We start from the raw sequence: 24,854 nt of genomic DNA, 5'->3' as shown, positions 1-24,854 counted from the left end.
TCATTGCCTGAGGGCCCCCAGGTGGAGGCGTCAGCAGCCAACACCCCTAGCAGCTGGTGCAGGGGTCAGGGAAGGGACTGCCCCCTGTCACTCACAGACCCCAAAACTGAAGGGTGCATAGCAACCTGGATATCTTGGGGAGCAGAAACCCCTTATGAGTAGCAAATCAGGCTTCTGACAAAGCATCTCTGTCTCCAAATATCTCCTACTGTGTGCCCTGCACCCTGCTTGCTGCCTCCTGAGCCTGTTTTCTTTTTTGTGGTTTCTCATTGGCTATGAGAATCATGGGCTAGCATTTTCCCCTAAATAGCCCTCAGAGTCGCCCACCAATCTGCAGTTCTCTGAAGCTGTTTGATCTTCATGGTGGATGGCCATCCCGTCAACTGATCACCGATTGCAGAAGTTCCTCCCTGCATCGCCAGTTCAATTCTGCTTATTTCCTGAAAAATTAAGGCTCAGGAGACTGTTCCCACAGCCAAAAATTTTGAGGAAGTCGTGGGTAGGTGCACTGTCTCTTCCTGGTCCCTCTTCTGGGTGTGCTGAGGTGACGCAGAAAGCAGGCAGGTGGGCAGCACTTGACATTGACAAACGGCCCAGCCACCGACCCTGCACTTCCTCTTGCCTCAACAGCTATTGATGACAGGACACCTGGGTTTTTCTCTTTTCTCTGTCGGCTCTTGTAATTGAAAAATATAAAGAAACTGACTATTGATTCCTTGTAACTGATAAGCTACTCACTCCAGGGCCTTTTTAATCAGGAGTGGAGTCTGGCTCGAGGCCCAAGGGCAGGGAGCAGAGGAGCAGGATTCCCACCAGAAGTGGGGGGGCTCTCCTAACAGACTCGGCAGGGGCCTCTAGGACTGAGGATGAAAGAGTAATTTAGGAACCCGCCCCTTCCAAGGATATTTGCTATCATAAGTTTCGGAGCATATATTTATCCCTAACATTTACATGCCACGTTTATTTACAAAGCATTTTACATTTGTAAAGCCCCCCACATATATTGTCTTGTTTGATGAAGCTGTTGACTGCAGGGGACAACTGTCCCAGGAGTCCTCCCTGCGCTTGCCAAGCTGTGCATCTGGGCAACTGGAGAAGCCCTACTTCCAGCAGTCCTGGGAGTCACCCTGGCAGAGGTTAGTGTCCCATTTTATAGATGGGGACTTTGAGGTTCAGAGACCTCGTAACTGGCCCAAGGTCAAACAGCAAGCAGGCAGTTGGAAAGTGGCCAGAGCGAGACCCCTGAGCCCCTCCGGGTGCTCTGCTCCTTAGAAATCAAGTTCCAGTGTCACCCGTATTCAAGATACAGGGCTCGCCTATCAGGCCCCCTGCTTTACATGGATGCCAGTCAGACTTGAAGAAGAACTTCCCGAGAAAAAGGGTGGTTGATCATCCTTAGGGGCTGACCGGAAGATTTCCCCTGCCACAGAGAATGCCCCTCTAGGCTGGGGCCCCACAGCAGGGGGAGAGCTGGCCGACCTGTGTGCTCCCCTTCTGGCAGAAGGAGGCCGCAAGTCCTGGAGTGCCCGAAGAATGGGGCCCATCGGCCTAAACGGAGACACCTCAGTCTGCTTGTTTTCCTTTCGACACACATCAAGACATGAGTCATAGAGGTGCAGGGAAATTTATTGCATTATCAATATTTAATATCTCCAGGGAGGTGACATCAGCAAAATTGCTTGGCCTGGTAGAGCCATCTAGGTAGACACTGGGACAGGCCCTCCATCTCCCAGACACTCTTTCCTTCGAACACAAGGACAGGTGAAATTTACAGGCTCCTGGGAGAGGCCTGGACATAGCAGAGGGTGACACGTTCCTCCAGCGCTGGGCTGTTAGCTGGATGACTTGTGCCACGTGCCACCCGCGCCTGGCCCAGTGTCCCGCAGGGCAGGAGCTAGTAATTACTCCTCAGGCCTGGGGCCTGGGGTCTCCATATGTTCTGCAGTACCAGATGAGCGAGGGGTGGCTGACAGTGCTGGGTGGTGGCCCAGGCAGGGGTCCCAGGCCGCACAGCTGTGAATCACCCACCTGGCAGATGATCTCAGGACTCTGCCGATGCCACCAAAGTTGGGTTGAGCCCGACATGAACTTGGTAGGTGGCAGGAAGACATGAAATAAGACCGGGGATTACGGCCTCATGCCCGACTCATCCCAGCCGTACCTGACCACGCCGCTCCTCTTCACCGACCAAGGGGGCGAACCTCCTGTGCCCCACTTCCCTTCACTACAATAAGGGGCTGTGGTCTCTGCCTCACAGGTTTGCTGTGAGAGCCGAAAAGGGCTCACTTAGTGTGTGCCTGGCGCAGGAGAGGCCTGGTCTGCCGGGCCCCAGCTTGTCGGCCCTGCCCCAGGGAGGAAGGCAGGAACAAACCATGCTGGGGGCAGGCAGAAATAGCAGGCTGGTGGGCAAGAAAGGGAAGGAAATCCATGTGAATTAGCCAGTAGCTTTCCCTGGCTCTGTAGGTGCCTCATTTCATCCCCATCCTTGGTAGCTGGGGAAACTAAGACTCAGAGAGGCTACATAATGTGTCCAAGCCAAAATCTGAACCTGTGGCAGGTTTCCCTTTTGTATCCTTAAATGGCTTCAGGTCTGGGTGAGACCAGGGAAACTGAGGCAGTGGCAGAGGTAACCCCCAAAGACACATGGGCTAGCCACAGGGAGCAACCCAGAATCCGTCTTGGAGAGGACACCTCTCCCGCTGAGCCTCTGGTGCTGCCTTGGGCGTGGCCCTCCACCCTGAGTCTGACCAGCACACCACGGCATCTCCATCATGAGCAAAGGCCCGCAGTTCAGAGTCCTAAGTCACCCAAGAATGGGTGCCACCTCCCTCAGGGGCACCAAAATGACGACTCCTGGATGCTGCTTCGCCAGCAGGAGAAATTTAGCCTTGTCCTGGTGTCGGTCTGACTCTGGCCAGGTTCCTTCTGCTCTCTGGGCCTGTTTCCTCATCTGTAAAGGAAAGGGCCAAGCTGCGTTGTCACCACGGGCTCTCACACAGTGAGCTTTCCTGGAGAACAAGCATGGCCTCTGCCCATGGGGAGTTCCATCCAGTGACAGAGGTCCCCAAATAAACCGACCGTGACGATGCCACACGTGACAGGCTGGGAACCAGGGCTACCTAGGATCATTCAGAGGAGGCTTTCCCAGCCCAGCCTGCAGAGCCCGGCAAGACCAATACTCCACGGCAACTGCTGGAGGAGAAGACACAGGGTTTTTCTTAGCATGGGTGTGACTCAACCAGACAAGGAGGGGCACCCAGGGCACGCCTCGAGCTGGGTTGGGGGTGGATCCCCATCAGTTCGGAGCTCCAAGGTGAGAGACGGTCAGCCAGTGAGGCTGAGAGGGTCGGAAGGGGAGTTTAAGACAAAGGAAATGGCAGACAGGGGACTTCAGATCAAGTCTGCAGTGAGGGGCTGCTGCGGCTTAACCTCCTCCCGCTCAAGGGCAGAAATGACTGTGGCGAGAGGGGTAGAAAAGGCACTGAGCTGAGCAGAGAGGAGCCTGTTAATGTCGTGGGGCTGCCACTCATTAGCCCCTGACGTGGGCAGGAAATGCCCCTTACCTGCCCCCATCACTCAGACATTTTTAGAGAGACATCAGGGCTTCTGGCGTGGCTGACTGACACAGATCGGGGTGGGGAAGGTGAAAGACACAGCCAGGGACAGAAACTGTGCTTCTCCCAGCAACCCTGGCTCTGCGGCTCCTGCACCTGTGACCAGGTGAAATACGCCACCCTTGAGCAACGGGGTGTTAAATCTACCTGAGCTATGCCTGTCCCAAACTGAAGGCACAGCAGGGAGCTATGTGATGGTATGGTGCTCCGCAACACCCCACATTCATTCCCCGCCCCCTCGAGGCCCTATTTGGTCCCCAAGAGGCTGGAGTGATCCTGTCCCCCATGGGTCGGCTCTGGCCTCCACTTTTTTTTTGCATGTTCTGAATTAGTAATTCAGAAAATTTAATTTTCATTTATTTTAAAAATATTTTTATTTAATTATTGTTCAAGTACAGTTTTCCGTCCCACACTCCCATCCCAACCCACCCCCCTGTGGCCCCGACCTTAAGGTGCCATGGCCTACGCTGCCACTGGCCACTCTGGGGTTTGTGGGTAGCCAGTGTGGAAGGGCCAGGCTCCTAAAGCCAAAAGGCCCTTGATGCTGAGTTTACATGGCTGCACATATGCACATGCCATGCACACGTGCACATGAGCACAAGGTCATGTTCCTCCTCCCACATTCACATACACACAGACTTGCCCACCCAGCCATGTTCACAGCTGCCCACACTCTCATGCTGACACACAGGAAGTCCCCCAACCACAAGTTCCCACAGGCCCCAGGCTGAGTCCCTGACCATCTCAGGCGTGGCTCGGTGTGCGCTCCACGTGCACGCTCAGGGGGACGAGGCTTCCACCCCGCACCTGCTGCTCTGAGGGTGAGCTGCCCCAGGTGGGGCTGAGTCTGTGACCCCTCTGACCTCAGGAAGGTGTGCAGCCTGCTTCTAGGCCCTTCCCTGCCCCTCACCCTATGCAGGACCCATCACCAGGATCCAACACCCCCCCATTGCCACTCTGTCTTAATGTGGGTAACTTATACAAGCAACCCCGAGAGACAGATTTGGGGCAAGTAGTTGATTTGGGAGGCAATCCCAGAAAAGTTGGGGAGGGAGTGAGGCCGGGAGGGGAAGAAAGGGTATGTTCTGAGTGGGCTCGGGCTGGGAGCAACTGGGTGCCTTCCAACTCAGATCCTTCTGGAAACCTAGATAGCACCCACCTTATCATGCTCACCTCCTCAGAGGACAAGGATGCCCAGGTATTAACCCATTGGTTCCCACACCTCATTGCTTGAGGATTGTCAACTCCTTGGAACATCTGTCCTCTCTCCTCAAGGGAGGAGCATGCCCCTCGACCAGAGTGCCCTCCGGGAGAAGTCAGTGCACAGGCACTGGCCTCAGGGTGGCAGGTGGCATGTGGGTCTCCATGTGAACTGAGGGTCATCCACCTGCCCGTCTCTTCCATCCCACTCTGGCCATGTGTAAATACCCATCTGTGAGCTACATACACACATATTTACCCATTTATAACCACACACACACAGTCTAACTGTTCTCCTTGCTCTCCCATTCTGGTCCTCTCTGCTCCCAACGAGCTGGTCACTATTTTGTCCAGAGAAGCGGGGAGCTGGGCCTTCCTTTTTCCCAGAACACCTCCATTCTCCAGACTGGAGGGGAGGCATGTCTCTCCTCAGCTCTAAAAACCCTCATGCTCACCACCATCCTCTCGGTTTTCATGCCTGGCTGCAGCCCAGTCTATCAGCTGCAATCTCAGGCTTTGAAGCTGGAGACTCCCAGACAGACAAAGGGATGCCTGGGGGAAGGGGGGCCTCTGGGGTGCCAGCCCAGGTGTTCGGCGATTATCTTGGGGGCCTAATCAAGGTGCCTTGTGCCCAGCTCGGCTGGTGAATGACGCCACCCCCACCCCTCCCATCACTCCCCACGCTGGCTGCCAGGACAGCGACAGACACCTGCTAGGCCTCGGACCTCTCCCCACCCCTGCCCGGCTTCCCTTTGTACCAGCACAAAGGAGGACAAAGCCAGAGCCCACCTGGTGAAGGGAGGGCCCCAGGGCTCCTGCTTCTCAGCTGTGGCCGAGATCTGCTGTGAATACCAGAATTCTGTTCGGAGCAGGAGGGGACCCACAGAGAGACTGACAGACAGACGGGTGGCAGCTCAGGATGGGCAGGATGAGAGCGGGTCCCTTCAGGGCAGCTGCCCAGAGCGGGAGTCCCTGGGGGCGAGGGTGCAGGAGATAAGGACTCGGAACGGGGCACAACTCCACCCTCTCAAGGGCCACTGCTGAGATCGTTGTCCCCAGAGCCCACTGGGGAATGGGGCAGAACCAGTCTCACCTTTTACGGAAGAGGCTGGGGAGAAATAAATTACAGAGAAGTCGAGGGAGCTGTATTCACACTGGCACTGGGCCCCAGAACTAGAGTACTCAGTGCCTGGTGGGACACCTCCCCGGACATGGCTTGTGTCCGAGGCAGGCTGCCCTCTGCAGGGTGGGTACATGGATGCTACAGAGAGTGGGTGAGCTTAGCAGGAGCTGGAGTGGACCAGCCCACGCTGACCTTGAGCAGCCTCTGGCTCCTGGCCAGCTGCATCCCTCAGGGACCCTCCCCTTCCCATCCTCTTCCTCTGCCCACTTCCAAACTGTCCCTAGACATGCCACAGGGCAGGCTCCCTGCTCCCATGTGCGATGTGTGTGACGTGGCTGTGCAACATGGTGTCCCTCAGCTTCCCTCAGAAGCGAGAGAGGGAAGGAACACATGCAGAGGAGATAGGGAGACAGACAGACAGACGGACGGACAGAGATTCTGTGGGCCTCAGACCTTGCCTGGAGAAGAGTTAGAGACCAGGAGGGGGACAGAAACACAGAGAAGCTGAAGTTGGCCGTGAAGATCGCAGAGAGAGACCGGCTGTGCCCAGGACATTAAGATGAGCCATGGCCGCGCCAGCGCCATCCTTCAGAGTGGGGGCTCTGGCGATGGGAGGAAGGCATTATTCACAGCTAAGAAAGACTCATTACTCTGCACCAACCTTTGCCTTCTATTGAATATAGCATCACTGCCCTCTTAACAGATGGCTTCTTCGGGGTTTAATTAACTTTTTTAGCACCCTTTGGCAGGCAGCCAGGCCCCACCTTTGGGTGAAGCCTGAGTCAACTGCTTTGGGGGCCACGACGGCCTCCTGCCAAGTGGAAGAGATGAGGGAAGGAGCAGCACCCTGCCTGACTTGACCACAGCTCCATTACAGATGGGAGGGCGAGGCCCTGCAGGCAGAAGGTAATTTGGGCAGATTGCTTAAGTTACACAGCCAAAGGAAGGCATAACCAGGCCTAGAGTCCAACCCTGAGCAAAGAGGAGGATGCGCAGCCTCTGGAGCTTCAGCCACGTCTTCCCCTCCCGTGGCCATTAGCTGCAATGTGCACACAGCGCAGAGCGATTCCGTAATTGCTGACCTGACGTGATCAAACCTGCTGTGACCTGATCATGTTCAAATCATCGCTTGCATCACTGCAACACTAATCAAGCCCTTCTGCTGTCAAGGCCTTTCAAGTATTATCTCATTTAATCCTTACCTTGACCCCATGGGGCTGGTTTAGTTACCCTGCCCCTGTGTTTCAAGTGAGGAAACAAGCTCAGAGAGATAAGTAACACCCAAAACATCACCTGAGCCACTAGGCTCTTCTGTCTCTCTAGAGGACCTATATCACTGGATCCAGTCTTTTCACTGAAGGGGAAACTGAGGCCCTGTCCATGGTCACTCAGTGTACAAGTGGACTCACAGCTTCTGCTCCCATGCCCAAGAAGGGCCCTTTCAAGCACATCACATAGCCCGTCCCTCTCTGCCTCACTGCAGGCTTCCCCCCACACATAGCCTGCTTTGCCCCAGGTAGGGTCGGGCCCCCAGCTTCATGAGCCACTCTGAAAAGCCCCATTGAGCAACGGGGCCAACCCGGGGTCAGGGCTCAGACCCAGGTAGAAACTCTGCCCCACAGACTTGTGCTGTGGTCCTTGGACAAGTCACTCCCCCTAGCAGAGCCTCAGGCAGCTTGAAACAAGCCTCACAGGACATTTGTGATAATTCATTATGTGTTAGACACTTGGCTTGGTATCTGACACATCATCACAGAATGTACTCGATAGCATAGGGCTAGGGTTCAGCCTGGCCAGGAATCCCCACCTCCCTCCTGCAGTACAGCTATATGGTTGCCCCTGAGAAGGGCCTGTCCAACAGCCCCTGCCCCTCAACTAGAATTGGGGCAGAGAAGCCCTGGAGAACAGAGATGCCAGAGCAGAGCCCTCTCAGCCTGGAGGTGGGGAGGGGAGCTTGAGGGCCACCTCTATGGCTGCAGGCTAATTAATTGTGCTGGGCTGACAGCAGAAAGGGGCTGTGCTTTTTGCCAATGAGTCCACAGCAATGATGGAATAATGGGCTCTAATGCACTGGTCTTCTCCGGGGATCTGTCTTTCTCCCCCAACAAAACTAATTAATGACAGCAATAAATAAACCAACCTAGCCTGCACTGCCCGGAGCAGCCAGGCCAGTTGGAGAAATGCCTGTTGATAGCCTGGCCAGAGAGTGCTGTGGCCCATGGGCCTCTGTAAGGGGGGGTGAGGGCCTTATGAGGTCACGTGGGGTGAGACAGGAGGAATCGGGCCCAAGAGACCTCACTCGATCCCTGGATAAAAACTTGGGATCTGTGGGTTCTAATCCCAGACCAGCCGCCGTTGGGCTATATGACCTTGCCAGGTCATTGCACATCTCTGAGCTCGGAATGTTAACCCCATTTGGGTAAAACGCGTGTAACCTATAAGCCAAGGAGGATCACGTTTCCTGTGAGGGGTTAGAAAGCAGGATAAGGTGAGACACAGCACAGGAAGAATGGCCCCCCATGGGCCTCAGGTCAGTTAATGCGGTAACACAAAAAGCACTAATATGAGTGGTTTTAAACTTTTTGTATGCACCAGGATTCCCGGGGGCTTGATGAAACCCAGACTGTGGGCCTCCTCCAGAGTTTTGGAGCCAGAAGGTGCTGAGATTTCGCCTTCGTAACAAGCTTCCTGGGGATGCTGAGGCTGTTGGCCGGGGGTCCTGCTGAGAACCAGTGCTCTGGACCGAAGGCCGAACACTGGAGTTCTCTGCTTCTGGCTTGAGGCCTCTCACTTCCCTGGGCCTCAGTTTCTCCATCTGTACATGTGTATGCAGGGAGACAGGACTCTCTGATGCCGGGGGCTCTGCTCTGAAGCAGCTCAAGACCTCCCATGTGGCATGTGACATCAAGGTCACTTGATGCGTATGTCTCAGTCCCCTCGGGCTGAACTGGCTCCCTGAAGAGGGCCAGGGGAAACCGCAAAAGAACCAGGAGCCAGCAGCCCTGCTTGTAGGGAGCCACATGTCCCCAGGAGACGGCCACACTCCTGGTCAGTGTGGGGATCCTTGACCTCCACTGCATCCCTACCTACCTCTTCTCGAACACCTCCACTAACAGAGAGCTCACTCCCTCATGAGACAAAATGCTCTATCCCTACGTTGTAAGAACACTTTAGGGATTTTTTTTTGTTTGTTTGTTTTTAGTGCAAGTTCAAAATTTGCCTTCCTTTGGCCCATCTCTCCTGGGTCTCAGTGACCTCAAAGGTCCCTTTGAGCTTTGATATTATGACACGTGCCCTGGAGTCCGGTCTCTGCCACTCGTTGTGGCGGGACCTTCGGGGAGGCCGGTGTGAGCCTCAGCCCTGCTTTCACCTCGGCAGTGCGAGCAGGAATCAGGTAAAACGGTGGGAGGCTACATGGGAGAGGCTCAAATCACCGTCATGTGGTCGGATGGCCTTTGCCCAGAGTTTGGCTGGGAACCCCATTTTCAGGTCAGTTGACTTTTTTTGAGGCCTTTCTGCTTGCAGGCGAGAATGAGTTATGGCCCCTTCCTGGAAGTGGGGCGTTTTTAATCATAACACCCCTCCCTTCTGTTGTAACTTGTCCCTGACTCCTGTTGGAGCCTGTGGCCAATGCTCCAGAGTGACACTCCACTGATCTCTTCAACCGGAAGTGCTGGGGGCTGAGGCCGGAGGCCTGGGCTGTCTGCAGACAGGGCGCTTGCACGCGGTAGCGTGAGCCCTGGCGCTGGCTTCCCTGCACAGCACCTTAGCACTGTGGGGCCTGGACCGGGGTCTCACAGGCATCTGAGCCTGGCTTCAGGTCCTGGAGAAGTTCCACCCTCCTCTGCAGGCAGTGGGGTGCTAGTGCAGGCAGCGGAAATGCACACCGATTGAGCAGGGAGTCGACTGAATGAGCGCTGGACACCGCAGGATCACTGGGAAGGGCTGGGAAGCACAGTGCCAACACCGTCCAAACTGTCACACGACCAAACCAGTGTGGGGAGGGCATTGCCATAGACCACAGGAGGCCGGCCATCCAATGCTCTGCCTCTAGGACCACAGGACTGCGCACTGCTGCCCACTGGCCGCACTGTCCCGGCGCTCATTTAGCTGCCCTGTGGCCCCTCCCCGTCACCGGAACCACGTTTCCAGCATCCTGTGTCATAGCCCACCTAATGGGTCCTCAGCCCATGGGTCTGTACCTGTGCTACAAAGGCTGGGAAAGCAAGCAAGAAGCCGGAGTTTTCAGCTTCTGTAACAGTGGATAAGCTCTGCCTCCCACCAGGAGTGGAAAACCCTCCAAATGCAAAAAGAGGGTTTAGATCTAGGGTAGGAAAAACATCCTAGTGGCCACTCCTATTCAATGCAACCCACCTTTGGCAAGCACAGATGTGCAGGAAGGTCACTGGTAGGATACAGATAAAAATAGCCATTTACCCCGAGCACGTGCTATATGCTTGTCACCCTTCTCAGGGCTTGTCGTGGATAGTCACATCTAGGCCTCTTGGGACCCTTCTAATTCGGGTGCTTTTATCATTATAACCACTCCCTCAGTTTCACCTACTGGAGAAGCTGCCTACAGTCGTGCAGCCAGCGAGAAGCAGACCCTGGGTAAAAACTGTGCAGTTCGCTCCTAGGCTTGTGTTCTGGCACTCTCTGCTCTTCCCTCTGTCTTAGGCACGGGAGACCGGGCCATCCTCAGGGAGTGGGAGAAACGCATACCACTGGAATACAAGGCAGATGGTGCCCAGGACCAGCCTCGGGGTGGGGAAGGAGTCAGCGCTGACCTGGGATGTGTGGGGAGGCTGGGAGGGGAGGGTACAGAGGTCAGCGGGAAAGAGACCTTCTGCCTGAGCACATCCTGTTCACTCACTTCCTCAGCTCAGGGCCCAGCCTGATTCTAGAGACTTGTCCACTACAAGGACACTGAGGGTAGTAGGAACTATGGACATTAAGAGGTGAGGGGTGCCTTTCTATAGGGCCAGCCTTGCCCAGACAATGCCTGCTGTCCCCAAAGCCAGAGAAGCTCCCGATTGTATCTGTGAATGAACGGAATGCAGGGTTGGCCTGGGTTGCAATTCCCAGGGGTTTCCAGTCCCGGTTCTGCAGTGAAATCACCTGGGCAGTAAAGGTCTCTGCACACACGCATGCCTGGGCCCTGCTCCCAGGGACCAGGCTTTAGCTAATTTGTCTGAGGTGAGTGTCAGCACTGGTAGTGTGAGGTGTCCCCACCGTGCTTCCTGAGGGCCTGGTGTGCCCCACCCACCACTGTGTCCCCACCCCCCAGCCTCCAGGAGGAGCTGGCTCCTGGAGCCGGGCTGGACACCATAATTTGAACGTTGAACAGGAGGCTCTGACAGGACCCCCTCTCTCACCAGAAGAAAATCCGAGGCACTCAGTGGGACAGGCCGCCTGGAGGGAGAGGCCAGGGGTCCTTCGCAGAACCAGAGCTGCCAAGAGGGGCTACACCAGGTGCAGAAGTTCTGAATCCCACAAAAGGCCACCTCCTCTAGGAAGCCCCCCGAGCCCCAGTCCATGGGTATCTCGCCCCTCTGAGTTCCTCCAGCCATGACTGACAGCCTGGTAATGTAACAGAGGAGGCCAGCTCTGATAAGACAGTAACTTGCCCCAAAGCCTTCTGCAGCCCCTCATTGCTCTCAGCACAGAGTCCCAGTACCTTAACCTGGAGTTCAGGATGCCCCAAAGAGCTGGCCACCACCCCCAGTCACCCAACTCCCCTTTGCATATATGGAAAGAGCTGGCTTCTCTGAGCCCCCACAGACCTAGGTGCCTAATATGGTTGCTGAGTAAATTTAACAATGTAGAGGATTAGTGCTAGTACAGGACATGGCACACAGAAGGTCCTTTAGAAAGCGCCACCTACTGCCACCACCACCATCATCATCTTCTTCTTCTTCACCACCACCACCATTATCATCACCATGACCACCATTACCACTATCGTGATTAGCATCATCACCATCATCATCACCTTCGGCAACACCACATCACCATCATGCTCATCACGATCACCACTGCTGCGGAGGCCTTTTGTATTCCCACACTGCCCCCTGGATTGCCCTGTTCTCCTTTCTCAGGCAATGCGGACGTAAGCGAGTGCATGCCCTGCTTGCGCTCTGCAGCCTGGCTCACATGCGGCCCCTCCCATGAAGCTTCCCTGGTGCCTGCAGTCAAGGAGTGCTGGGAGCCCACCAGGGCCCTGTGACTGCTGTGTGTTCCCTTCTCTCTGCTCCACACCACAAAAGTGCCTGCTCCCCTCTCACACCCTCTCTACTTCCGTCTACCCCCGAGCAACTTTCGAGGTAACCTGGCCTATAACACTGATGGTCAAATGGCGGACACCCAGGGACCTGAGAAAGCATTGGGGGTGCCCACTCCTGTCTCCATGGCCCTCATCAGCTGCCTTGTAGTCTACGTCCTTTACCAACGTCACTGTCCACCAAGCCTAACTCCACACTGCAATTCCTCTCCTACCTTAGACAATGGCACAGACCACCGGCCACACAGCTGGGTCAGAGTCTGCATTCTGTCCTTCTCCGGGCACATGTCCTTGGATGAGTCACTCCCTCTTTGGGGGCCCGAGTTTCCCCTCCATCCCCAGGATATGTAGGTACAGGGACAGAGTTCATAGTCCCTTTCAGACTCAAGAATTCGCAGTCTGAGCACGGGTGGGAGAAGGGTTCCACCTTACTCACGTGGCTCCCCCTCCTCTGATCTATAAATATTGTGTGGTGGATTGAGGGCTTCTTTAATGTGGCTCTGCCCAGACTAGGCCTCCGTCCTACCCAGCGAGGTCGAAGCAATCCCTCTGTGTCCTGGAGTGGCTGGCTGGGCTTGGGGCTGGGCGGGCCCCATGTGAAGTACGCTCGTCCCCCTCTCAGCTGAGAGGCTCAGTACAAGGGCCCCCACCTCTGTTGCCTTCAACCGAGAGGTTCAGAGCTCTTGGCCCGAGAGTCTAAGGGGAGGGATATTTACGGTTTAATAACTGGCCTATTGATTCTCACTTATTTGCTGCCAACAGGGCTTACTGAGGAAGTGAAGGCGAAAGGGCTGTGTTTGTAAATAAATCTCCAGTTGGCCCCATCACTCAGCCTGCCAGGCCTGCTTCTGAAGAGGGAGGTGAGCTGGAGTAATATACTGCAGTGCCCTCTGCTGAGCTGAGCCCTGACATGAGCCCCAGGGGCACCAGCCATCCAGGCCAACCCACTGGGCCCCCCTCCCCTGAGCCCCTCCCCTGTGCTCTTCACGGTTGGCAGTGCATTTCACGTCTGCGATTTCTTTGCACTGCCTGCTTTGAAGGAGGAGCAGGGGCCCGAGCCCACTTCACAGATATGAAGACTGAGATTTACAGAGATGGCATCACTTATTTGAAGACATACCACCAGGAAAGGGGTGAGGAAGCAGGACTGAATCTTGGCAGTGTTGAGTAGCTGACTCTACGACTTAGCTGTTGCTGTGTAGTAAACCGCCCCCAAATTTCACAGCTGGACGCAAAATGGTTATTTCTCCTGAGTGTACAGGTCAGCTGGGCAGTCTGGCTGAGCTCAACGAGGCCTGACAGATGTAAGCCCAGTCAGCTGTCTGCGGCAAGCTGAGGATCAGCTGGGACTGACCACTTGAGGTTGCCCTGGGCTAGGATGGCTCATCTGCTCCGTGTGTGCCCTGCACCCCTCTAGCAGGCTAGCCTGGGCTTGTTCCTGCAGGGGGGGGCGGGGGCAGGCATCCACGAGAGGAAGTGAAAACACCCAAATCCCTTAACGGGCTTCCACTGGTGTCAGCCTTCTGCTGCTGCCTCAGCCAGAGCCCGTCGGTGGTGGGAAGCAGTGCTCGACGCTGCAGATACAGCGCGGTGTGACAAACTGAGGTCGTCAACACCATCAGCCTACCACACTGACTCAGAGCATGGCACTTTCCACTATTTCCAAGTACTCCACTCTTTCCCTCACAAACAGTTAAAGCCTTGAACAAACAGGAAACTCCGCTGTCTGTTCCCAGGTCTGGGACACAGGGCCAGCCTTTAGAGAAGTACGAGGCTTCACCTGGGTGGCACCAGAATGCAGAACTGAGAACTAAACATCTGAGCTTCAAACATGGGTGGCTGCTCCAAGGACCAAGGGTGTCCCACCAAGGGTGTCCCACAGTGGAAAAGGCTCCTTAGAGTGGTAGTGAGCTCCCTGTCACTGGGAATGTGCGAGCTCAGATAGGATGATGACCATATCACTGCAGGAGGCGTTCTGCCTCCCATGAGACTGGGTGCAGACCAGCTAAGTTCCAAGCTCCCTTCCAGCTCCATAAATCCAGAAGCTTGTGAAAGAGAGGGCCAACTACCGAGGATCCAAGGCTGAGGAGCGCCGCCATCCAACCCCTACCATCTCTGCCAGTCGGACTCAGACATAGCGGGTCCCAAGGCAAGTCTGGTGGCACGAAGCTACTTTCTAGAAAAGAATGTAAGAGCTCAAGAGACTCAGAAATCTCCTCTCCAGCCTGGTCAAATGGCTAAGTTAGTTGGAACATTGTTCTGTGCACCAGAAGGTTGTGGGTTTGACCCCCGGTCAGGGCACATACCTAGTTTGCAGGTTCGATCCCTGATCAGGGTGTATATGGGAGTCAACCAATCAAAGTTTCTCTCCCTCTCACCCTTCCTCTCTCTAAAATCAATAAAAACATATCCTCAGGTGTGGATTAAACATAAGTAAATACACAAATAATAGAAATCTCCTGTCCAGCCTCTGGAAAAGAAGGGGAGAGTGAAGCTCTGTGCAGAAAGCCCCAGGCAGCACCAGAGAGGCAGCCTGGCAAAGCGAAGAGTGTGGACCAGAGGCAGACACACCCGGCGGGGAGGGGCAGGGGCAGCTCGCCTTCTCCCAGCCTCCTGCCTAATCTGTAAAGGGGGGTAACACCGCCGTGCTGGGTGGCTGTGAGGGTTAAATGAGATCTTGTAAGTGGAACTTCCATGAAATGAAACATAGACTCGGCAACTGTGTTTTTTCTTTCCTTCCCCTTTTTTTTGAGTTATAGCAGATAAAAACAAGAGTTGGCATACAATCCATGTCCCCTCGGGGCCACTTGTAGCTACTTGTCCCTGCCTCTGCCCTGCTTGTCCAGAGAGGCAGCTCAGACCTCTGGGCCTAGATGGGGGGACATGGAGTGCCCAGGGGGAGGCGGGGGCCAGGAGAAGGGAAAGGGGGCTGCTGGGGGGAGCCCACCACACCCCAATCTGGCAGTCACGGAAGGGGTGGCTGACCGAGCAGACGCAGGACTGACTGGAACAATCCGCCAGCTACCTGCCCCCTCCTCCAAATCCGGCCTCCGGGAAGCGTCCCTTCTCTGCGGCAGGAACCTCGCTAATGGAGAGAGAGGTGGGGAGGGGGAAGGAGAAGGCGGTGTATTGATGGCCTTTTCCACTTTCCGGAGCCTTGGGAGGTTTCTCAAATAGTAACAGAACCTGACCTTCGAGCGGCGCTCAGGGCTCTCGGCAGGTCTGCGGAGCTCCTAGCACAGAGGCCCAGCGCGGAGGCGGGCTGTGCGGGGGCGGCCTGGCTGGCCCGCCGACCCACGTGATGGCTGCCAGACACGGTGACTGTCCGCCTGGCAGATGTGCCAACCAGCTGGCTGACTCCTGGCCACCTCAGTCACTGTCTCAATGACTGACACAGCGGCTGGCCAATTAAGTAGGTGACAGACACAGTGAGCACCTGACTGACAGACTCAGGGGTCAGGCAATGTAGAGAACCAAGCCATATGGTTTGATTGACCAAAGACTGGCTCACTGACTCAGTGACTGAACACACCGACTGGCGACCAACCAATTAACTGACTGATGGATACAGTGTCCAACTCATCCACTCACGGTTGCCCCATGACCTCACTGACTCAGGGCTGGCAAACCCACCACCGAACTGGTCTGACTGACAGGCTCATGGGTTTCCTGAGTACAGATTGTCTCACCGACTGACCGACCGATGGAGAGTGTCTGGCAGACTGGTGCCTCAGACTGTCATGTTGACTAAGTCTCCCACTCACTGACATCGAGACTGACTGACAGGCTTCCCAACTGACATGCCTTCGCATCAACAGTGGGCAGACCCACCGGAAGACTGAGAGCTGGGCGGACCACCTGGCAGCAGCGACTAGAACACCGACTGACTGGCCATCGCACTAACGGCCAGTTCGCTGGCTGTTGGAAAGCAGAGAGGCCCACTCAGTGACAGCCAGATTGGCTCTCTGGCCTGATGGACTGACTGCTGTGTAACATCTCTGCCGGCCTGGCTGACCTTGGCACTGACGGCGGGCTGGCCACCAGCTCAGCAGCAGCCGCCTGCTGTGCGGACGACAGGCCCAGAGGGCGGGCAGGCTTCCTGGCTGAGGAGGAAAACATTTTTAGGACTGCTTAGGGTTCTGTGCTCTTTCTCTTTTCTGACCCTTCATCTCCCAGCTCAGCTTTTCCACCTCATGCTCTTTTTAAATTTAAAAGCATTTGTGTACGCCTCATCCATACAGAGTGATGTAGACAGCGTACATGAAATGCCTGAAGCATGAAAATGAAAGGAACACCTGTGCGCCACCACTCAGATCCAGAGCTGGGGGAGTGACCTTCCCCCTGCTGTGCACCGGCAGTGAGCTACCTGGGGGGGCGGGGGACGAACAGCCAGGCCTGGGCTCCTCCCCCCCCCCCCCCCACCGCCGAGACGCCACTCTAACCGGTCTGGGTGGGCCTGGCACCAGTGCCTCTATCTTTTCCAGCTTTTTACCCAGTGTAATTGATAAACAAAAATTGTGTCTGTGTGACGTACATACACACCTTGATTGCCATAATCAGTGTAATTACCATAACCATCGTAATCATCTAACATAGTCACCACTGTTTCTGTGTGGGGTAAGAAACCTTCGCATCTACTCTCTAAGCAACTCCCAAGCACAGAGCACGGCTGCTAGCTGCCGTCGCCATGCCACACCTCAGAGAGCAGTCGTCTGCAAAGCCGAAGCGCTGTGCCCCCCGAGGTCTCCCCCAGCCCCTGCCAACCACCGTTCCACTCTGTTTCTGTGCGTTCGTCTTTGTTAGACTCCACATGTGAAAGAGATCAGGCTTTATTTGTCTTTCTGGGTCTGACTTATTTGTCTTAGCCCAATGCCCTCAAAGATCATCATCATGTTGTTGCAGATGGCAAGAATTCCTTCTTTTTTGAGGCGGAATGTGTCATTCCCTGTGTGTATACACCACATCCTCTGTATCCACCGTCCGCACACAGGCTCCGAGGCTGTTTCCATGCCTTGGCTGTCGTGAGTGGTGTTCCAGTGAACATGGGAGGGCAGCCGTCTCCTGGACGTCCTGACTTCAGTTTTACTTTGAACGTATACCCAGGAGTGGTACCAGGGCAGTTCTACTTTCAGTGGTTTGAGGAAAGTCTATACTGTTTTTCACAGCGGCCGCGCCCATTTACATTCTGCCCTCAGTACTTTTGAAAAGCCCCCTGAGCGATGCTGCTGTGTGGCAGTGTGGGGTGTCCCCGGGCTAGGCCATTGCTGTGTCTTGGCTTAGCCTCACCACCCAAAGTGTGGTCTGAGCCTGCAGCACCGGCTTCACCGGGGAGCTTGTAGGAAGTGCAGAATCTCAGCCCCCACCAGCCGCCTTCTGCGTGAGAATCTGCTTGTTGACAAGATGTCCCCACCCCCCCTCGCTGAGGCAACCATGTGTGTTAACCTTTGAGAAACCCTGCCTTAGATGGTCCCTGAATGTCCCTCCCCAACTGCTCCCCCTCCCTCGGCCGGAAGAAAACACTGCCTCCAGTCCGGTGCAGCATGCTCTTGTCTTTCTTTGTGGTTTCACTTAAACTACTATGTTTAATTTGGCTGCTTTGGATCTTTTTTTGCTTTAATTTTTTAAAATATATTTTATTGATTATGCTATGACAGTTTTCCTAGTTTTTCCCCTCTGCTCCCTCCACCTGGTAGTCTTCATTCCTTCCAACAATTTCCGCCCTGCTTAATTCATGCCCATGGGTTGTGAATATAAGTTCTTTGACTTCTCCATTTCCTATATCATTCTTAACCTCCTCCTGTCTATTCTGTACCCACCATTCTTAATCCATGCAGGATTTTTTTCCATTCTTCCCCTTCCCCCTCCTGGCTGACAACCCTCCAAATGATCTCCACATCTATGATTCTGTTTCTGCCTTGCTTGTTTGCTTAGTTTGTTTTTTAGATTCAGTTGTTGATAGTTGTGAATTTACTTCCATTTTAATGTTCATAATTTTGATCTTCTTCTTTTTCTGAAATAAATCCTTTTAACATTTCATGTAATAATGGCTTGGTGATGATGAACACCTCTAGCTTTACCTTGTCTGGGAAGCACTTTATCTGCTCTTCCATTCTGAATGATAGCTTTGCTGGATAGAGTAACCTAGGTTTTAGGTCCTTGCTTTTCATCACTTTGAATACGCCTTTCCAGCCCCTTTTTGCCTGCAAAGTTACTTTTGAGAAATCAGCTAATAACCCTATGGGAGCTCCTTCGTAAGTAACTCCCTGCTTTTCTCTTGCTACTTTTAACTTTCTTTCTTTATCTTTAACTTTTGGCACTTTAATTATGGTGTGTCTTGGTGTGATCCTCTTTGCATCCAACTTGTTTGGGACTCTCTGTGCTTCCTGGACTTGTATGTCTATTTCCTTTACCAAATTAGGGAAGTTTTCTTTCATTATTTTTCCAATAAGTTTTAATTTCTTGGTCTTCCTCTTTTCCTTCTGGCATCTCTATGATTCAGATGTTGGTACTTTTGAAGATATCCAAGAGGCTCCTTACCCTATCCTTGGGTTTTTTTGGATTCTTTTTTCTTCTTATTGTCCTGATTGAATGTTTTCATCTTCCTTATGTTCCAAATAATTGATTTGATTCTCAGCTTCATCCTTTCCACTGTTGGTTCCCTGCAAATTTTTCTTTATTAAATTTAGTGTAACCTTCATTTCTGCCTGGGTCTTTTTTATGCTGTCGAAGTACCCATTGAGTTTCTTGATCATCCTAATAACCAGTGTTTTGAACTCTGCATCTGATAGATTGCTTATGTCCATCTTGTTTAGCTCTTTTTCTGGAGTTTTGTTCTATTTTTTCATCTGGGCCATATTTCTTTGTCTCCTTATTTTGGCAGCTTCCCTGTGTTTGTGTCTATAGGCAGAGCTGCTTTGACTTCCTGTCTTAGTCAGGTGGCCTGTTGTAGAAAAGCCCGCATATATGCTCCTGGATGGGCAGAAGCCTTAGGTAATTGCCAGGGTGGGGCAACCCATGTGAACAAGGTTGATGGAATATCAGATACGGTGTCACTGCTCTGTGGCTTTGTGTTGGGGAGGGCTCAGAAGGGGGACAATGCCACTGTCTGGCCTCTGGAGTTTTGTCCAGGAGGAAGCTGTTGCCCAGCACTCACATTGATGCCAGACACTTGAATTTCTCCCTCTGTGCCATTGGTGCCCTTCCAGCTACTGCCCCAGTGTCGGAGCCCAGAGAGAGCAAGTCAGTGTAAGTCCTAAGTCTGTTGCGGGCCCTGAAAGAACTTCATGAGAATCCCACAGTTTCTTCCACCAGCCCAACCCCCACTGGTTTTTACAGATAGAAGTTATGAGGACTTATCTCCCTGGCACTGGAACCCTGGGCTGGGTGGTCTGCTGTGGGGCTGGGATCCCTCACACCCAAAGTATCCCTCCCTATTTTTATCTACCACATGTGGGTGTGGGACCACCCATTCTGTATCTCTGTGTCTCTGCATCTCCACCCCTCCTACCCATCTGGATGAATGTTACTTCTTTAATTTCTTGGTCATGGGACTTTCATACAGCTCAATTTTCTGATGATTCAGGGTGATATTTATTTTGTAGTCTAGTTGTAATTTTTGCTGTGGTTGTGCTAGGAGGCAAGCCGTGTTTATCTACGCCTCCATCTTGACCAGAAGTCTTTATCTGCTCTGGATCTTTATATCAACGTACTCACTTGGTGTATATTCTTCTGTAATGTTTTTCCCCAGCATTTTATTTTCTAGATTTGTCTACATTGTACATACTACAGCACCTTCCTTTTTCACTGCTGTGTTGTAATCCAATGTGTGACTGTACAATAATTTACACATGCTGAAAATGGATACTTGGATTGTTTCCGATTATTGTTATTTGGGATTATTGTTTGATGGGTTGTTGCGTGCTGCTACACTATTCTTCTCAATTTCTCTTGGTGCATATGTGTGAGAACTTCTCTGTGGGACAGGTAGCCAGTGGGAATGCATGTGTATAGCTTGCCCAATAGAGTTGAATGGTTCCCAGGGCACACAGAGGATGCCCTGCTTCTCCCCTCCCTGTGCTTCTCCTCTCCTCCTCTCCAGGGAGCAGAACAGCACCGACCTGCCATAGCCTCTTCAGTGGCTGCTGCTTCCCACAATGGCGCTGCCCCCTTTTCTCTGAGGGCAGGTGGCGAGTCAGGGGCGTCAGGGGCTTGTCTTTCACTCCCTGACTTCTCTCCCTGTCCCTTCTCTTCCATCACAGCAGACCAGACAGCTTGGGAAGAGGCCTGTCTGGGTTTTCCTAGCTTCAGCTTGGCCTCAAGCAGAGGGACTGTCAAAGGTTCAGGAGACTCGGGGGCCGATGAAAGGAAAAGATTGTATTAGTCAGGGTTCTTCAGGAAAAAGAACCAATAGAATATATAATGTGCACACATATATAAACGCATGTGCACAAATATACACATATGCATACACACACACACACACACACACACATATATATATGTGGAGAGAGAGAAAGAGAGAGAGTATTTATTATAGAAATTGGCTCGTGTGCTTATGGAGGCTGTGGTCCCAGATCTGTCTGAAAGCTGGAGAACCAGGGAAGGTGGCAGTATATAATTCAGTCTGAGTCCAAAGGCTTGAGAACTGGCGGGTGGGGGTGGTGGTGATGGGAGGCAAGGCGGTGCTACCGATGTAAGTCCCAAAGTCTAAAGGCCTGAGAACCAGGAACCCCAATGTCCAAGGACAGAAAGGGTGAATGTCCTAGCTCAAGAACAGACATTAAAAATTCACACTTTTTCAGCTTTTTGATCTGTTTAGGCCCCCATTAGACTGCACAAGGCCTCCTGCAGTGACGAGGGTGGATCTGCACTCAGTCCACTGATTCAAATGCTAATCTCTTCTGGAAACACCTCACAGACACACCTAAGGGATAGCTCTGTGCACCCCTCAGCCTAGTTGAGTCGACACACAAAACTAACCGTCATAAGAATGTAACCGTGAGAGGCCGTAACACACAAGCTTTATTAGGTGGTGCTTGGACAGGGTCCCAAGGGAAGGGAAGTCCTTCAGGGCATGAGATCATTCAGAGCTTACGGCTTGGGGACCACAAGCTGGAGGGGAAGGAGAACTCCTGGGGAGAAAGAAGGACAGCAGAGGGGGCTTGCATGTCTAGGTGACGTCATTCTGCCGCACACTGGCAGTCTCTGGTCAGAAGGGAGCCCTGAAGGGCAGCGGCATCTTTGTGGTGGGGATGGGGGCGGGGCTTATGACCACAAGGCCTTGTCTCATCAATGACCAGAAGATGTAGGGTAAGGTTTTGTGGGGAAGGCAAAGCTATTGAGGCAGTCCATAAATAGTTAAAAACCTGCTTATCTGAGCTATTTTTTAAACTAGTGGATGTGTAACAACTTGAGCTCGGCACTGTCAAACTTTTGAGATAGCAGGTCTCCAGCTGCAGAAAAGAAAGCAATAACTTAGGGGCCAATACACAGAGGTCATCTCTGGCCCATTCGTATATATGGCAGGGACTCCAGGGGACAGAGCACAAATGAAGTCCTCTTTTAGCCTAGAACCCACAGCTCCTGGCAGGCTCAGGGTGGTTCTGAGGTGAGTCAGAAGGCCTAATTAGCCTCAATTTGCATCGCTGTAAAAATAGTTTATAATAAGCAGCATGCATAGTACTCCCCGTTTTTCACTCCAAGCACCTGCTGTGCACCAAGCTCTGTGCTGGCTCCTTTGTCTGCCTCCTGGGGCCTTTGGAGCAGTGGGTGCCATCCGGGGCTGCAGCCAGAGCCTCCTACCAGCAACAGCCCTCCTCCTACTGCCCTGCCGAAATGTCTCCTGGACAGCTCTTGCTTGTAGCCCACACCCTTCTGAAGCGTTGTCCATGCAGATGTCCTTTTCCGGGAGGCATCGAGGTAGGACGGAAAGGAACTTTGGGGCCCCACGCCGAACGATAGCACGAGCAAGCATTAACTGAGTACTTCTTATGTAGCAGGCACAGCATAAAGCATTTTCTAGAAACATTATCTCCTTTGGTCTCTGCAACAAACCTACTGGATTAGGTCATATTCCGTGCATATATAATAAGACAGGGCAGAGCAAAAGTAGGTTTACAGTTGTGAGTATGCAGAATAACGAGCATTTTCTTATATGATTTATTATTGTATTATCTTCCGTATGAACAACTGTTAACCCACTTTTGCCCCACCTGTGTGCACGTGCATTTATACACAAAGGTAGTGTACTTTGCACACTGGTCTCCACCTTGGTTTTTTCTCTCCCAACAATATGCTTTGTAGACCATTCTATTTCATTACCTATTTAGTGTTTCAGTGTGTGGCTATACCAAAATTTAGCGACTAAATCTCTCCTGATGGGCATTTAGATTTTTCCCAATATTCCTTGTTCATTTTCGGGAATAATTCCTAGAGGTTGAATTTAGCGTCGTTCTAAGTAACCCAAGGGGTTGGGGCTGCCAGGTGGTCCATGTGGGAAGAGCAGTCAGCTGTGATTCTTGGAGAAGAGTTGGGAAAGAAGGGGAAGCAAGGGACAGGAGGGAGAGGGAAAGAGTGGGTGGACTGTCCTATTTCTGGGGGCGGCAGGGGTGCAGCTGGGGCTGGGCAGGGCTGCAGGCTGCACCCAGAGGGACAGACCAGGGACCTGCTGGGGCTGGGCAGGTGGGTGGAGCCAAGGAAACTGCCAGAAGGCGTAGGCCTTCTATCCTGTGTTTCCCTCCTTCCCAAAGCCAGCTCAGATTGCCCCACCTCTCCCTGTACCTTCTGCCTCCATGCCTCCCCGATGCCCCACCCCTTACCCCCAGCCTGGGAAAACTCAGTCAGAATTAATAAAGGCAGCAGATTGCTTTGAGACAAAAGGCGAGGGATGGAGACAGTTTGGGGGCCTGATAGCTCCCTCATGTGCAATAATCTGGTGGTGAGGTCTAGAAATAAAACCCCTTTCCTGGAGCCTTTATTAATATTAGCTCCTAATGCATAACTACCTGGCAAGTCCAGGGGGCTGAGGCTGGTGTCCGCATCCCCACTGTGGGGCCACCTGCTCCTTGGGGCCTCAGGAGGGAGGAGGCGCTGGCGGAGGAGGCAGACTGGCTCTCCTCACACGCAGAGCCGTTCTGGTGGTCTGGGCGTGGAAGCTACCCGCTTCCTGCCCACTGCAGCACTTCACTGCCCTGTGTAACCCCAGAGGGCCACACCTGCTGGGGTCTGGGGTCCAGGCCTAGGCTGGGGTCTCCTGGAGGAGTCGGCCTCAGACCCAGGCAAGCTGCCCACCCTTTCAGCTCTCCTGACTGTTGAATTCAATGTGGTTGTGGGGCTGTGACCAGGGCAGCTGTCACCACACCAGCCAGACGCTGACCAATAGAAACCTCTCAGGCCTGGGAAGCAGCTGTGTCCTATCCTCTTCTCTGGTGACAGGAGGCTTGTCACTTCAGGACAGGACCTCGGCTTGGCAGCAGCTGTTCCATGGTGTGGGCCGGGTCGTCTTGGGCAAGTTGCTTGCCTTTTCTGACCTCCATTTCTCCAGCTGGACAACAAGGGCACCTCCTGGGCACTGCTCTACATTAGGTCTGGTGCAGGCACCGGGAGTCCCAGAATTAGCAAAAACAAAGCCTGAGCGGACACAAGACGAAGAACGAGAGTGTTCTGAATGCTCTGCTCCCCGGAGTCCCCACATTGGCTACCGAGAGCTGCACTGGCTGCAGTCCTGGCTTGTGGCTGTTGAAACAGGCACCTCACCTGTGCTGGAAGCAGACACCTCCTTACTCCCACCCTCCTGCAAGGCTTCCCCCTCCCCCCCCACCCCCAGCCCTCGCACATGCTGCTACCCCTGCCTAGAATGTTCTTCCCTTTGCTTTTTTCCTAGTCTTCCTTCAGAACTCAGGCCAAACACCATTTCCTCCAGGAAGCCTTACCTGATTTCCCCACTAAGGTCAGAGTCACACTGTCCCATATGTCTCCTGCATAGTGATTCTAAGTCAATAAAATCAGGGCACAAAATAGTGACTTCATTGTTACCAGAAGCCCCCATTTTTTCCAGGAAGCTGAAATATAATCTAAGGCAATTCAGGTTCTTGCAGCTTCCCCCAGCATTTTATCACAATCCACAGAGGGGCTGGGTGGTGGGAATGGAGGACAGGTCCCCCAATGCTTTAGTGTCCAGAAGGGACTGTCATCTGTCCACCTGGCACATCCTCATTCCAGTCCCATCTTGGCCCCCACTGTCACCCCCGCAGTCTGCAGCAGCAGCAGCAGCCTGACCGCATGGCCCTTCCAGGACCTGTTACCCCCACCCTGCCCTGGAAATACCACACCTGGGCAGTCCTTCCTGCTCCCACGTGATGCTGGCCACGGGGAAACCTGGGGGTCCCAGCAGAGGGGAGCAGTGGGTTCAGATCCTCTCGCTCTGGCAGTCCCCACACTGGTGGTGATAGGCGAGACACGGAGGCAGCACGGGGCCTGTCCTCACGCACCCACCTCTGTGTCATCACGTCACTCCTCTGTCTCACCTGGTCCCTTCCCTCCCCTCCCTCACGGGGACTGTTCTGGAGTCAGGGAGAGTCCAGGCACTGCCTTGCCAGCTGTCCAGCTATACTTCCAACCTGCTGCTTCCACCCCACGT

The sequence above is a fragment of the Sturnira hondurensis genome, unplaced genomic scaffold, assembly GCF_014824575.4.
Source record: "Sturnira hondurensis isolate 20B ecotype Veracruz unplaced genomic scaffold, ASM1482457v3 Scaffold0008761, whole genome shotgun sequence".
Taxonomy (NCBI): Eukaryota; Metazoa; Chordata; class Mammalia; order Chiroptera; family Phyllostomidae; genus Sturnira; species Sturnira hondurensis.
This window is presented reverse-complemented; position numbering follows the sequence as displayed.